A 16,273-nucleotide genomic window follows, 5' to 3' on the forward strand; every position below is an offset into this window, starting at 1 on the left:
TGAATTTTCATGGGACACAAACATTTAGTCCATAGCATTCCACCTCTAGCCCCACAAAGTCATGTCATTCTCACATGTAAAATACATTCATTCCCCTTCTTATATGCAAAATACATTCATTCCATCCCAGTAATTTGAAAAGTCTTAATTCATTTCAATTTCAGCTCTAAAGTCCAAAGTCTCATGTACATATCATTTAAATCAGATATAGGTGAGATTCAAGGTACATCCCTCCTGACACAAAATTTCTTTTCAGTTATGAACCTGTGAAACCAAACAAGTTTTGTGCTTCCAAAATACAATGATGGCATAGGCACAGAATGGACATTTCATTCCCACTCCAAAAGGGAGAAATAGGAAAGAAAGAAGTGATGACAAGTTCCACGCAAATCCCAAACCTACCAAGGCCAATTCCATGAGATCTTAAGGCTCATGAATAATCCTCTTTGGCTCAATGCTCTGCCCTCCAGTTCTGCTAGGACAGTGGTCCTGCCGCCGGACCCAGTGGGGCAGCAGTCACAACCCACAGCCCTATCAGGTGCCCTCATGGCTCTGCTGGGTGGTGGTCCCACCCTTGGAAACCAAGGTGAATGCAGTCCTGTCCCCTGGGCCCATGAGCTCCCAACCTGTAATGAGAGTGTCAGCCCTGATGACCTCTGAGTCACCTTCAGAGTTCTTCTTCTCTGTCTTTATAAGAAGAGACACCAGAGAGCTCTCGCTCCCACTCCTCTCCCACACACGAGGACATAGAAAGCAGCCATCTGCTCACAAGGAACTTACTCTGTGGGACTTTGATCTGGAACTTTCAGTCTCCAGAACTGAACTATGAGACATAAATTTCTGTCGTTTAAGCCACCAGCCTGTCATATTTTGTTGTGGCAGCCCAGGGAGATCAACACACTTGCTAAAATTAAGATACTTTCCTCTTCTCAATTTATTCTCCTACAATTTGGGGAAAGGGGTACTTAGTAACACTGGCCTATACTGGAATCTAGTATAAACGGATATCTGACTTAACAGCAACAAAAATAAAAGCTATACATTTAGTTATTTTAAGATCAGTATTTTAAGGTGACTTGAAAAGAATATCACAAATGTAAAGGATTCTTTCACTGCTTAAGAATAGATTCCTCCTATCCACTGCTTGACCTCTGAAGGGGGTAAAATTTCCCTCTCAAAGTGTGTAAAAACAGAGCTATAGCATGCAGTTATGCAGGTTGTACACCCCAAACCCTAAGGGACTCGCTTAATGTCATCTACAACTGACCTTTTTCTATGTGTTTCTTCTCCTCATCAACTAACTTCACTAATTATGTAGATTTCTTACTAAATATTAAAACAAATGTGAAATAATTCCTATGGCACCATTAGCACAAAGCCTATTAAATGAACAGCAGTAAATGAATATTAGTTTATTTTCCTTCCTTGTTTTTAACTCAGCTGACTATCCCATAGGCACGATTGTGGAGAGTTTGTTAATTGAGATTATCACTCCAGCATGAGGAATCAGAGCTAAGGGGCAGCTATTGGCACCTGTGTTTGGCCTAAGCTGACTCACTATCATCATGATTATGTTTTCATAAATCTACTTAGTATTTCATGTGTGAAATGCCCTTAATACCAGGTTTGGCTACAATAATGGTTAGCTACACTAATTAGCTGAATTCAAAGAAGAAGAGCACTTTGAGTGAGTTATTTGAGGTGGATATGTAAATTAATGCAAAGGGTATGGAAGTAGGTTTCTGATTCCAAATATTGCCTCTTGAAAAAAATCACAGCTACTATGTGATCCCCACATTCTCTACTCTGATCACTGAATGACATTTGCACATGGAGACACCATTAATCATTACAGATCAAAGCCCTGCTGCTATGAGGGCACACTCTGGGTCTCTCGTATGGCCAATATGCCCCAGGCACGTGTTTCTACAGGGAGGGGAAGCTCTGACAAAGATGGTAGAGAAGTGACTGGCTGTTTCCTTCACAACCTTAAACCCCGTCCAGTCTCTAGTCTCTGCTGATGCTAGTCAGGGTAGGAGAAATCCAGCCTGTCCCACATAAGGACATATGGCCACTTTCAGCCCTGGGGGAGAGCAGCCACCTGGGTGAGACTTCATCCGTTGACCATTGTCATGACTGCTACGTGCAAGATGTTAACGATTTGATTGCAGGAAATGAAAAATGGCTCCTTTTCACAAAATGTGGGGTCCCCTGCTCTAGAATCTGTGTGATCATTCTATCCAGAACGAAAGAAATATCATTTCAGTTACCAGCATAGTAACTCGACTTCCTTTGGGGCTAAGCATAAGCCCTGAATCCAGTGAGTTACACGTCAGAAGGAACAGAGGTAGAGTAAGCTCTGCACTGATGGGCACATGGAAATCATACTGTACTTTTACTCGTCTTGGACCACTCCCCTTTGTCTATTCATATTAGGATGAGTTAGGAGGTAGGAAATTATGTCAAAAATATCCAAATGCATCATTGGTCATAATACGTTGCCAAACAGCTTTACAAAAATCTCGTACTTCTAAATACCCCTACCAGTAGTATATGAGAAGGCACTTTCCTGTTTCCTCACTGATATTGGGTACTGAGAGCTTGTTTTGCTTTTTTTTTTTAATCTTTGCCAATCTAATGCTTAAACACTTCTGCTTTTATATTCATTTCTTTCATTATTAGTGTTAAAAGATAAACTGAGGCATATTTAATTATTAGAGCTTATTTGAGCAAACAGCAATTCATGAACAGGCACCATAAAACCGCAAGCAGTTTAGAGCCCTGAAAGGGTGGGGGCAGGGGGAGGCTATTTTAGGGTGAACGTGGACGCATGGCAAAGAAATATTCAGTTGATTAAAGTGGAGCAGTAGCTTTATTTGGGAAAGTCCCTGGTTAACGGTTAGTCAGTGGTTTCCCATTAGCCTAGAGTATGACCTTTTACACTGAGTTGGGTTTCAGTTTGCTTATGTAGGAACCTAGGGTGCTGCAGCCACCTCAGCTTAATGGCCTTCTAATTCATTTCTTTTAACATTAATGATGGTCAGAATCTTTTCATATTTTCATTAGACTTCTGTACTTCTTCTTGTAAACTGACTACTAGGGTCTTGATTGTTTTCTTACTAATTTATCCACTCATAGATTGCAAATATTTGTTCATTTGTCTTTTATCCTAGCTTATAGTGCTTAATAATTAAGAAAAGTAACCATTTAAACATTTTTATCACAAAGCATAAAAATGGCACTTTTTCTAGACAAGTGGAACATTTTTTTCATGGCTAGCCTGAAAATGTATGCTAGTGTTTCAAGGGCCTGTTGCTTGAGTTGTAAGAGTGCTTCACCCTATAATGAACTACCTGATGTGCTCCTGCTCTTCAGCAGCTGAGTAGTCTTTGCAGTCCTGACACCGTAGCAACCAGCTCCTGCGTGGTCAGCAGGCTGAGCAGCTGGAGCCGTGCCAGCCCCTGCCCCCTGCTGGATGACAGGAGAAGTGCAGTACTCGACACACCTGTTACGTGTACCAAGCGTCAGGCACCAAAAAGTTAGCAATGCATCACCCTGGCAATTTCCTTAGCTGCGATATTTAAGGTGGAAATAGATTGGCTTCAAGTGCTTTGGCATCAGCAATTTCTCTTCCTTGTGAATGAGGAAAAGAAAATAGATTTTAAAAACATACTCTGGAGCTGCCATCTTGCAAGGGGATGAGATGGCCAAAAGGAACGGCTGTGCTGCGTCTCTATGGAGAAGCCCAGCAACATCTCTTCCCTGCAATTATCCCTAAAAAGAGCAGTGATTGGCAGTTAAGGGAAGAGAAATATGGGCTAGATTATAAATTCATTGGTAAAGAGAAAAACAAACCCCAGAAGTAAATTGTCAACCAGTTTCAAACAGGCAAAACGTATGCATTATCGTTGCTCTTTCTGAGTAACTTTACAGCCCTGTGCAATAGCGCTGCTGCCATTGCAGAACCAGGGGCAGCCGTGGGAAGTCCTTGGTGAAGTCAGCTTCCTTCCAGCTCTTCCTAAGGCTCAGCAGTCGTGAGCCCTCCCCCACTGGGTCATTCTACTCTGCCCTGTCAGTTGGCTGGCAGGAAATCCTGGGAAAATTCTGGATGATCACGGCTTTCCATCCTAGATATTCATATCTCAACAGAAACTCATGATGAAAAGCCTTCAAGACTTAAAAGCGTTAAGTCCCCAAGTATATTTTTGAGCATAAGGAAAGCAATGGCAAGTCTTTTCAGCTTCTCTCAAATCATAATGCAAACACAGCCTTATCTTCATAAGGCCAACCCCTGGTACTTCTATTGTGTGTGGAAGGGTAAATCCAAGGTCACATAAAAAACTGCTTTTATGCAACATCATTCTCAGTCCATTAGAACTACCTTACTGTAAATGACTTAGTGGGTCTTTAAAATAATTATAGGACATATAGAAAAAAATTTCTTGAGAGGCAAAATGTTATACAGCAGAGGAAAGAGTTATAGAATTTTCTTATATGTCTTATTCTAAAAGTATGGATGTATCATCAGCACTTCTATAATAAAGTGAACTTTCAGCTCAAAAACTTCCAGCTAGTTAAACAAACTCTGGTTTGTTTACTTTTAGCTGATAAAAGTAATAACACATCAGAGGCTTCCAAGGGAAAAGCTTTCAAATAAGCTGATCCTTTTGGGCAGGGATTATAGAAGATGGGAGCTATCACTGTGAAATGGGGGGGTTAATCCAGATTTTGATTAATCACAAAGGAGTTTAATCAGGAATATTCACTCAGAAATCACATCATCATCCCTGGTAGCATTTCTGGAATTTTCCCTTTGGACACAAGTTTTATCTCCAAAAATGGCAGGCAAAACATAAAACTAGCAGCAGAGAAAGATTAATCCTGCTTAGGCAGGCTCTTAAAGGTAATTAGTGTCCATAGCTCATGTCTCAGGGAGTCCCACTGTGAGACCTTCTCCAGGACCACACTTGCTTCACTCAGCAATAAGAGTCCTTAGGGACAGTCTCCTGACTCCTCACCCCATCCAAACCAAAATGAAACAGTAGAAAGAAGGAAAAAGAATAGATGTTAAAACTTTAGTTCCCCATTTAAAGCATACAAAGCATCTACTTGTAAATTCAAACAGTGGAAAAACAAATCTACTTGTCTCCTAGCAAAAAACATCACTCTTAAGAGAACAGGCTCCATGCTTCATAATCTTATCACCAGCACTAACCACTGTTTAATGTGTTACTGAAAGTTCGTACTTGTCCCCAAGACTGAGTGAAGAACGAAGACAAGTGGTTTGAGGAAAAGGAAAGAGAAGTTTATTAATTTCCCAGCAAATGAGGAGGATGGCAGACTCTTACCTTGAAGAACCATCATCCCCACTTTACCCAGAAATATGGGGCTTTTAAAGGGGAGTTTCAGCTTCAGGATATTGCTGTTTAGCTACAGCATCTCCAGTGAAGATGATCTCCTGATTGCTGTCCAGATAATTGTGCTTTAAGATAACAAAGAACACTCCTCTGCCCCTCTGATTCCTGGCCTTGGGAAGGGATGCAGGTTTTAATTCTTCAAAAAGGGTGAGGGGCTTTAAAGAGATTACCTATAAAACGTTTTTCCCTTTTTCAGGCCTTTGCCTCTGTTACAAATGTAGTGTATAATCAACTTTCCTATGCATACACATACATTTATTTTTGTAAAGTAGGAATTATACTCTATGCTTTTATATTTCACTTTTTTAATTACTCAGTGTCATTGTAATCATTTAACAATTTTTTGAAATAATTTCAATGGCTATAAAATATTAAATCAAATGAATGTATAATTTATTTCCCCATTTTCCTTTTGGACATATAAGTTGTTCCCATGTAAGTTTATATTTATATGATTCTTTGATGAATGGTTGTTAGCCTCACCAGATTGTAAAGCTGTGTGTGTGTTTGTGGTCACCACTATATTCTCACCCCATAGCGGTACCTGACATACAATGGGGAGGCTATAGCATCTGTGGAATGGATGAGTTCTTGGCTCAAATCAGCCTCATCCACAAAGAATTTCTGATTCTAACCTCAGTTGTGTAGAGTAGTCTTTCTGTCTTCCAAAATTTCACTGTAGTTCTTTTTTCTACAACTCCCTTACTGGGAAAAGAGGAAAAATACCATTTATTGAGCACTATTATGTGTGAGGCACCGTGCTAAACATATTTAAGAAGAAAGTCTATACCAAAAAAGTTGTACCTCAGCCTTAGAGGACGTACAGAATGTCATGCCACGGAATTTTCAATCAAGGAAATTTTCAGAGCTCTTCAGTGGCCTCACCAAGTAGTCTGACTCTGGAAAGAGTTCAAGAGCCCCACTCTAGATGAGATCTCTGTCTCCTATGCCTGGGGACTGTCTGACAGGATAGAAGCCTGGAGCACACTGCAGCTCGGAGGATCTGCCATAGAGGCTGGTCCCTGTGCAGGGAGATGTGACCCAGCAGCTCAGGAGTGAGTGCACTATAGTGAGTTCTAAATAGCTCTGACTATCAAAGAGGGTGTTACCAAAATTTTGTGACATGATTTGCAAAAAGAGGGAAAAATATAAAGGATAAAACCTGAATGACAAGTCATTAGCCCATTCTGGAGGAAGGGAGAAGAAAATAGTATTCTGGGACTTCCTTGCATTGTTAACCTTTTGTCCCTATTTTCAGAGATACATGTCCAAAATAAAGACATCATTTCCCTCACCCCTCAAATTGGAAATCAGAAATAGAAGTGTGAATTATTACTCACTCAAGTGAACAGAGGTCTCTATTTTCTTCTCCTTTAAATGATACTTATAAAACTAATGAATGTCTCAGATTTTTTTTTACCTTACGTAGGAGAGACTCAAAAATTGCAATGCTTCAACCCCAGAGTTAATTAAAAATAATGCAAGACATTTGTCTTCCTTCACACCATAAATTTTAAGTAGTTTAATTTTGTGTGTGTCACAGTACACATGTTTAAGCAGCTGAGCAGATATCTAATTAATCTTTACTAATGATTCCAGGAAAATGCTTCTTCACTTCCTAAGGATAATTCAATGTATGTGAAGCACTTAGGGGAGAAGGAGGACAGCAGGGTAGCTGAAGGTTCCAATGTTCAACTAGATTTGATTTTAGAGACATCATAACCTTTTAAAAGTTAAGCAATTTCTGGGCCAGCTGTGGTGGCTCATGCCTGTAATCCCAGCACTTTGGGAGGCTGAGGCAGGAGGATCGTTTGAGCCTAGGGAACTGAGACTAGCCTGGACAACATAGTGAGGCCCTGTCTCTTAAAAGAAAAAAAAGTTAAGGAATTTTTATGATAGCTTTCTATAGGGGTGAAAAAAATGATGCTACAATATAAGCTAACATAGCAGGCACCTAGCCAAATTGGGGTGAAGGAGATAAAAGTACAAAGCTTTGCTCTCTATACATTTCCCTGTCTGAACACTCTCACCCCATCACCCCTGCCCTGTCCTGACCTCATCTCCTATAAGGCACAGAGGCCATGGTCAATCCTGCAAAGAGGGAAAGATAAACACAAGGACTACTCTCATCAACACATCCCACATGCCAGCCTCCGTCTAGCTGCTCACATGGTTTCCTCCTCTTTTCTTGGGTCCAAGTCTTATTCATCCTTGTAGAGGTACCTGACAGACTACTTCTGCAAACAATGTAAGAACACAGCCAGACTAATCACACTGTCCTACCTGATCTGTAAACACCTTTTTACATATAGGATTTTAAACATCTATGAGCATTATAAAAATACAAATTAAATAGCTTAATGAAATTAACACTTCGGAGATATGTACTGATGTCAGGAGGGTAACTGAGGCAATAATCACCTTGTTTAGTGACCCAGGGGCAGAAGCTCTGTGGAATCAAGAGAAATATATTCCTTTTTCTCCCCTTTGATGACCAAGAGTTGCTCAGATCCTCTCTGAATGATCAGCCCTCACCCATAACCCTGACATTTCCAATACAGATTAGAGATGATACTTAAGCTTTCATTTTAGAAATTTAGCTGCAATCTTTTGACTCTGAAAGCCACAATTCTTAGAAGGCACAATTCTCCCAAGTGTCAAGGGGCCAAAATAGATCAAATTATTTTCCAACTAACCTCTCCTATCCCTGTCATGAATTCCTACTTTCTCCCAACCAATATTCCAGCTATAAAAATGGCTGTTATCTTTAATGTCCATGCAAGTCACTGTACTGGCCTGAAGAGGTTAGAAGAATGCAAAGAAGTGAGAGAAGAAAGGAGCAAGTGCTTTTCAGTCCGAGCATGAAGGTGGTGCTTTGGAGAGCTGACGGGCTTATGACACCCAGCACAAAACACATGAGCAGTGGATTAAGTCAAAGGTCAACTGTACAACCTCTGTCACTCTCCATTTTTTTTTTTGCATCTTCCCATCATTAACACATCTGCTATTGCCTCTTTCCAGCCTGCCTCTAGCTTGTGTTAATCTTGCAGGAGAGTCAGCATATCTTCAGGGAGAATCAAACTTATTAGACTAACAGGTAGCGTCCAAGCTACAGAAGTGCTGACACATCATTTCTGAGCACTAATTTCTCAAGATGCTCACGTGAAAAGCTACTCAAACCTGGAAAGCTGTGAACTTTATGCCCTCTTAAGATTTACAGTGGACGCTTGCATTTTCTGAATTAATTTGACCTTGGGACCTATTTATCAAGTGGCATTTAAGAATATCCCAAGCGTCTTGTATTCTAGACAGCATTGCTTTTTTCCTCTGTTGGCCCCCAACAGCCAAGAACGTATTTCTTATGCCCTACTTTCTGGCTGAAAGGAATGCTGTTTTTACCCCACAAACAACTCTGTGTTCACAGCTGAAATGTTCTCCTGAAAAGCATATTCTGCTTTCTCAGTGCCAGGTCTCTGAAGGTCTGCCTCACAGTCTTCCGTTCTTAGCCAGCTAACTGCCGTCCATCGTTTAAGACCATTCAATCGTCACTTCCCTTAGGAAGTCTCACCTTCCCTTTACTTCCCACCAACCTCACCTCCTTCCTCCCCAGGTTGGATTAAATACCCCTTCTCTATATTTATCTCCACCATGTGATGAATAAAAGTAAAGAAATACTTCTTTATCATTTGCTTGGTTCTAGACACTTAAATGTATTCAATAAATACTTGTGAATAAATCTCCAAGTAGTTTATTTTCTCCTTGAGGACATGTATTGTATCCATCTCTCATCCTTCTATCTCTGGCACCATTCAAGTGGATAGTAGCTACCTAATAAATATATTTGTTTGACAGTTACTTATTTTATATATTATGCATACATTCAGCTCCTAACATCTCCAGAGACAAAACACTAACTACTTGGATAAATTAGTATTTTCATTAATAGAAAAGGACTGGGATAAGGAAAAGGAATCTTCCAGTTTACTAAGTAAATAAAAAAATATGCAAGGTGCATTCACCCTGAAGACATTATTCCACATTTGCTACCTAGCTCATGAGAATTTTTGACATGGGGTAGGAGATGAGCAAGGAGGCCACTTTGCTAGCCATCACCCTCTGGTTTAGATCTAAATTAGGCTCCTATGAAAGCTGGAGTACTGGGGGTAATGGGGAAACTTGCATGCCAAATGGCCTACAAGGCACTATCCCCCAAGCTATACGGAACAGGGTTCCAGTCACCCTTAGGGTTTTCAGCACTCTGGACAGCTTCATTTTCCTTTCATATTTTTGAGATAGAATTTGTACTACAAGACTGTGACCTGGTTATGCAGAGAAGGACTTAGGGGACATCATACAAATTGATTCACAAGAACCACTGAAAAGTGCTACACAAAGTAGTTGGTTGTGTCATCTCTCATATGACTTTGAATTATTCATTTAAGAGACACAGTATAACCAACCTCAAAAGGATGCAAAAACCCCAGGACTCTAGGGTCCCACAGACCTGCACCAAGGGAGGCCGGTAGCACTGGAGTGACAGCACAAGCTCACAGAATAAGCTCTGCCACTCACCAGCTCCGTGATTTTCAACAAGCTCCTTAACGTCCAGCAGCATTCATTTCTAAATCTGTTATGTGGCCTTTTGTGACTAAAATTTGTCAGAAGGGTGTATAAAGTCTTTGACCAATAGTAGATGCTACTGTTATTTGTTAATGTTAATATCTTTATTATAAAACCAGCTCACAGAAGTGACAACTTTACGTTCACTAAGACAACCAGATAAGAACCCTTCAGATCCATAATTACCTCCCACAATCCATCATTAAAAACAACTCAGAAAATAAGATATTAAATGCTTCCCCATTAAATTTTTTAATTGTGTTTATTTTTACAGAACCACCTTCCTCCTCCACAAACATGGAACAAAAGACAGAGAAGAGCAGGGGAGCAAAGAAGTGTTCCAGGAAAGAGCCTACTCTCCACAGTTTCACCCAGGCTGGGTGGAGAGGCTGGCCTGTACCTAGGCTGCAGGTCTCTCCTCTTGTCTCCCAGGTGACTCGTGGCAGCCCTTTAAACCTAAGTGCACAGTTATTTTGGATGCGATGCTTTTGAATGCCATGGGGGTACCAAACACTTTGAACTCATGGAGACTGCCCTAGCAGTTTGCACACCTCCACCCTCCACCGCAGGAGTCCTCTCTACCAGGCATACGACACACACAGCAGCGTGGACTTCTTACATAGCTCCTTCCCACAGCTGCTTGGGTCCAGCGCATGGCCTATCTGGACTTCATGGGATAGTCTCAGAGCCTAGACGAGTTCTGCTGACACTTGCCAATGATCTGCACAGCTGCCTCTTTTCCCAGTAAGGATGTGTTGGGCCAACTTCACCTTGGTGGAGGTACCTTTGCTGAGGTCTTGAAGAGCTGGCAGTGGCCAGTATGGGTCTCCTGCTGAGCAGAGATGGCCGAGAGGCTCTGCAGCTTGGTGGACTTACTGCTAATGACACTAACTAACCATACTAACAAACTAAATTAAAGAAGAAGCAAATGAGAACAAAGATAAAGAAAAAAATGAGAAAGCAAAATAAAAGAAGAAAAAAGAGAACAAGAGAAAAAGGAAAAATGTATAGAAAAAAAGTAAAAAAAAAAAAAGAATAAAAAAGAAAAAATGAGAAAAGACAAAAGAATGAATAAACAAAACGAGTACATGTCTGTATCATTCAACATGGGGAGCGTGGTCCAAACTGCAGGGCTTGGTGCAAGTGCCTCAGGGAGGGAACAGAAAAGCCCTTCAGTTATCCTTTTTCTAACACCCTCCCTTTCTTTATGGAAATCCAAGTTTCTGGCTTATATAACTTTCCTTCCTCTCTGAAGAGCCTGTGCTTTTTTGTTTTGTTTTGTTTTTCTCATCAATCCCTTGGCAAGGAATGAGGAGCTCCTTTTAACACTCTTTGTGAGGCAGATCAGCTGGTAACAAATTCCCTTGATATTTGTCTGAGAAAGTTTTTATATCTTCTTCACTTTTGAAGGATAACTTTTCTGGGTACAGAATTCTAGGTCGGTGGGTTTTACCCTGCTTGTCTTCATGATCTCTGAAGAGAAGTCGGATATAATTCTTATCCCTGTCCCTCAGAGGTGAAGTGCTCCCCACACCCCAATTTCTTTCAGGATTTTCTCTTTGTCTTTGTGTTTGAATATGATATGCCTAGGTGTACATTTTTTTAGTATTTGCCTGTTTAACATTCTTTGAAATTCCTGGGTCTGTGGTTTGGTGTTTGTCACTAATTCTGGAAAATTCTTAGCCATTATTACTTCGAATATTTTTTCTGTTCCTTTTTCTTTTCTGCTTTTGGTATTCCCATTATGAATGTGTTACATGTTTTCAAGTTGTCCTACGGTTCTTGGATGTTCTGTTCTGTCTCTTCCTTTCTTTTTTCTCTTTGCTTTTCAGTTTGGGAAGTTTCTATTGACATATCTTTGAACTCACGGATTGTTTCCTCAGCCGTGTTCAGTCTACTGATGAGCTCATCCAAGGCATCTTTCTTTCTGTTACAGTGTTTTTGATTGCTAGCATTTCCTGTGGGTTCTTTCTCAGCATTTCCATCTCTTTGCTTATATTACTTATCTGTTTTTGCATGTTACTCAGTTTTTCCTTTTGAGTCCTTAGTATATTAATCATAGCTCTTTTAAATTCCTAGTGTGATAATACCCAGAACACAGCCATATCTGAGTTTGATTCTGATTTCTCTGTCGCTTAAAGCTGTGTTTTTGCCCTTTAGTGTGTCTGGTATATTTTTGTTGAAAGCAGGACATTACGTACTCAGGTAAACAGGCCTTTAGGGTGAGGTTTTATTCTTACCTAGCTAGGAGTTAAACTGTGTTGACACTGTTTTGTAACTATATGTGTTAAAGGCCAACACTTCCTCTGATGTCCTTGTTTTATTTCCTCTGTTGTCTTTGAATTTTCCTTGAGATTCCCTCTTAAATAAGACTGAGCCTTTCAGTTCTTTCAGATGAATCTCCTATATGGGAGCCCTATTGATGTGGTGGTAGTGGGAGGTGGGAGGCATTTTTTAGTCCTATGATTAGGTCTCAGTGTTTTAGTGAGCCTATGCCCCTGTGACCTTCACAGGAGCTTCTCTCAGTCCTGCCCTACTCTCCCATCCCAGCTTAGGCAAGACAGCAGGCTAGAGGGGACTGGGATTGGGTGTTTCTCCTCCTCCAGGTCTGTTAGGTTCTGATAAAACCCAAGGTGGTTAGAATCTAGTGAAATAGTTTCCCTTGGGGGAAGGTTTTTGTTAAGCAGAACAGAATACTCCAGATGTGTTTCAGATTGGTTACTTTTCTCCTCCCCCTGCAGGAAGCAGGAGGGAATTTTCCTCTTAACTTCACTCTGAGCACCTGGTGGGTGTTTTGATGGTAAAACTCATGGAAGTGTGAGGTCCCCTAAGATTTCATTTTTAACTCTCAAATTTTGTACACTGAGCCTCCAGCAATTAGTTCATTACAGTGTAAACTTTCCTGCCCTTGTACTGACTCCAGCAGTGACTTCTGCTCCTGGCTTTCTATTCCCAGTAAACTATGGTTCTCTGTATTCACCTGTCTCTCTGACGTTGGGGGCAGTGGTTTGCCTTGTGACCTTGATCTCTGAAGGAGCTAAGAAAAGGTATTGGTTTTCAGTTTGTTCAGCTTTTTTCTTGTTGTGAGGATAGGGGTGTTGACTTCCAAGCTGGAAACCAGAAATCTCATTTAGATTATTTCAAGGTTTTTGTTTTATACGACAAATAAGAATGTTACACATATTCTTGTTTATCTTTTGATGTGTGCATTTCTGTTATACCAAGAGGGAAATATCTGGGTCCTAGGATATGCTGATTTGTAGATCTAGTGTATAGTGCCAAAAACACAGTGCACTCCCTTCAGCAGTAAATAAGAGTTCTCATTGCTTCACATCTTCACCAATACTTAGTGTTGTCAGTCTTTTTAGTCTTAGCTATTCTGTTGAATGTGCAGTGGTATCTCATGATTTCAGTTTGCATGGACATGATTATTAATGAAGTTGAAAACCATTCGGATATCTTCTTCTGTCAAGTACCTGTTCAGGTCCTCCACCAATTTTCTATAGATTGTCTCTTTTTCTTATTGATTTATAGGAGTTCTTCACATATTCTGGATGTCATCCATTTATTTTGATAACCAAAGTGTATAATTTCTACACCCAAAATTGCAAGAAGGAAAGTAAATTTCTTGATGTAACCATGTCAAGAGTTATATTAATAGATTCACCAGCAATCTGTAAGCCTCAATTCACCTGGTTAACTTAAAATAACTACTGGAAGGGAGTTTCAAATTGCCCAGTAGTTTACTTTTGTGTATCAATATGCCGTAGAATCACATCCCAGGCTTTAATAATAATTTGACATTATTATTTTTCAATATGAGGATAGGTTACCATGATAAGAATGAAATGCCTTTAGGAAAATCTATTTCGGTCTTACAAATTAATGGTATGACAAATGTTTTCATTCATTTCATAATAAATGGGTTATCCTGAGATGGAATCCAATCGCCATTTTGCCAAAGCAGGCCTGAGGCTGCCCAGTCACTTCACTATACCTGTGAGTCAATCAGTATCCAAGGTTGAGCTGTCCATCAGGCCGTCAGACATGCGGGTGGCTTCTAAGGACATCTGACTGCTGGCTCATTGTCCAGGGAAACAGAGAGAGGGCCAGAAGGTGAAACTGCCCAGTGTCATAGGGCACTCACATTTGCTGTTTGGAAGCAGTACCAGGGTTGGGAGATAGCTCAAAGGTATAAATCCATGTCCCGTTTTTAAAGTGGTATTAAACGTGATTAGGAATTGTTTGGAAACAGGCCAAAGTTTGACTTTTGGGCTTAGTCTGGGGAATTGCGTGGTCTTCCTCTGATGACCCTGATCTAAGACTCAGTGCTCTGGGTAACAGGGTCTCCCTGCAGGAATCTAGGCCATCGCCAGTTTTAAGGGACAAGCAGTAGATGTGGGCCTGTATTTGCCAGGCTTTCCAGAAATCTCCTGCTGAGCCTCCACTGCCCGCGGTGCACACTCCCTGGTGCCCAGAGCACCCACCAGGGAGGGGCGCCCATGCGTGGCCTGTACTTTGGGCATTTTAATGGGTTGCAAGGAACTGCTTTGTGAGTCATGGTGAATCTGTCACAAGCTAAAGTAACTCAGAGCCGGAAGCAGGGAAGGTTCTTTCACGCTGGCCTGGGGCTGAATAATTTGGTGGACACAGGCTGAGGCAATACTGAGTCTTTTGTAATGGAAACTGGTAACTACTCAGGACTGTAGGGCCTGAGGTTTCATCATAAAACATGGGGTTTATGAAAGCTTGAAATAAACCCAATAATAAAGATGTCAACCACTAGTTATTTGGTGAGAGGTTTTTCGGGGTTTTTTTTGTGTGTTTGTTTTTTCTGTTTAGTCAGGGGAAATGAAAGTGGGGTGGGGGCAGAAGGAAAAGGAAGGAACCCTAATGGGCAACGAGGCCATTAATTATTAAAGACATCATTACGGTATGATTCTGACTCACAGCTTCCTTAATTTTGGAGTCACATTGCTATTTTTAATGTTTAAATTGCTAATTTGGTTGCATAATGTCTTTTATTTATACTTCAATTAGAAAACTTTGATGCGGAGTCTAGGACTTAGTTTTGGCTCCTGTTCCACCCCTTGCCCTGCTCTTCATTGTCCTGAAAACATGGGAAACAAAGTCGATTGAATAATGCTGTTTAACATGAGAGCAGAGACTATGTCTGCCTGGTTCATTGCCGTATTTCCAGGGCTTAGTACAACGTCGTGCACACAGTCGGTTCTCAATACATATCAATTGAATAAATTTCTACTCTCCATATTGCCTTGCTTTAGACGTTTAAAACAAAGCAATACTAATAGCTTCTAAGTAACAGCAGCTTCTGGTAAGCTTCATACCTGTGTCCCTTGTAGCATTACATATTTATTTATTAAGCAGCAACTCATTTGATTAGATTAAGAAAAACAAATGAAAATATTAATAAACAATGCCCTGTGGACCTATTCATTTAACATTCCAGTGATATCAGACATCCTTATTTTTTAATCGTAAATAATTCTGATGCAAGACCCAGTGGCAATACATTTAGACAGTCCGTAAACCAGATGTGTCTGTTAATGCAGCCTTTGCAGGTTTAGCCCAAACATCCGTAGTGGGTCAAAAAGAATAAGCCAAAGAGACAAGGTTTCTCAATGTTGGGGAATGAGGGGCTTCAGAGATCTAGATCAGAGTGGGCTTTTAAATGAACCCTCCTTGGAGTGATCCACCTAACTTTTCAGGCTTCAGTTTCTGCCTTTATTGAATCAGGAAGGAGTTTCCTGGGGTGTGACTTGAGCACATTCCACACACACAGGCCCTCTAAGAAAGAGGACTTTGCCTTCTCACCACCAAGTGGCCCAAGGTGAAGGTGTTTGCCCGAGGGCAGCTAATCATAAGAGGTCACCATCTTAGGAGGTGGACTGGTGCAAGATCTCTGCCTGCTGGAAAGGACAGTAACTGTCTGAAGCATTCAGAGCCTGTCTTTATGGAGATTTGAATTTCAGACCTATAGAGACAATTAGCAGTTGCCAGTCTGGGCAGACAGAATAGTGGGACCAGTGATGAGTCAGGACAAGCCATGAACAAGCAGAAGCTGGAGTAGCCGGGTCTCTTACAGCAGCCTCAGCTGCAGGAGTAGTGAACACCCACTCACAAAATGACAGCCAAGTATTGTGCAATCACAGAGCTGCTGTCACAAAGCTAGACCTAGGGCTGTCCTTGAGTGACCTTCCTTTCAGGCCCCAGAA

This window comes from Lemur catta, chromosome 9 (assembly GCF_020740605.2).
Source record: "Lemur catta isolate mLemCat1 chromosome 9, mLemCat1.pri, whole genome shotgun sequence".
Lineage (NCBI taxonomy): Eukaryota > Metazoa > Chordata > Mammalia > Primates > Lemuridae > Lemur > Lemur catta.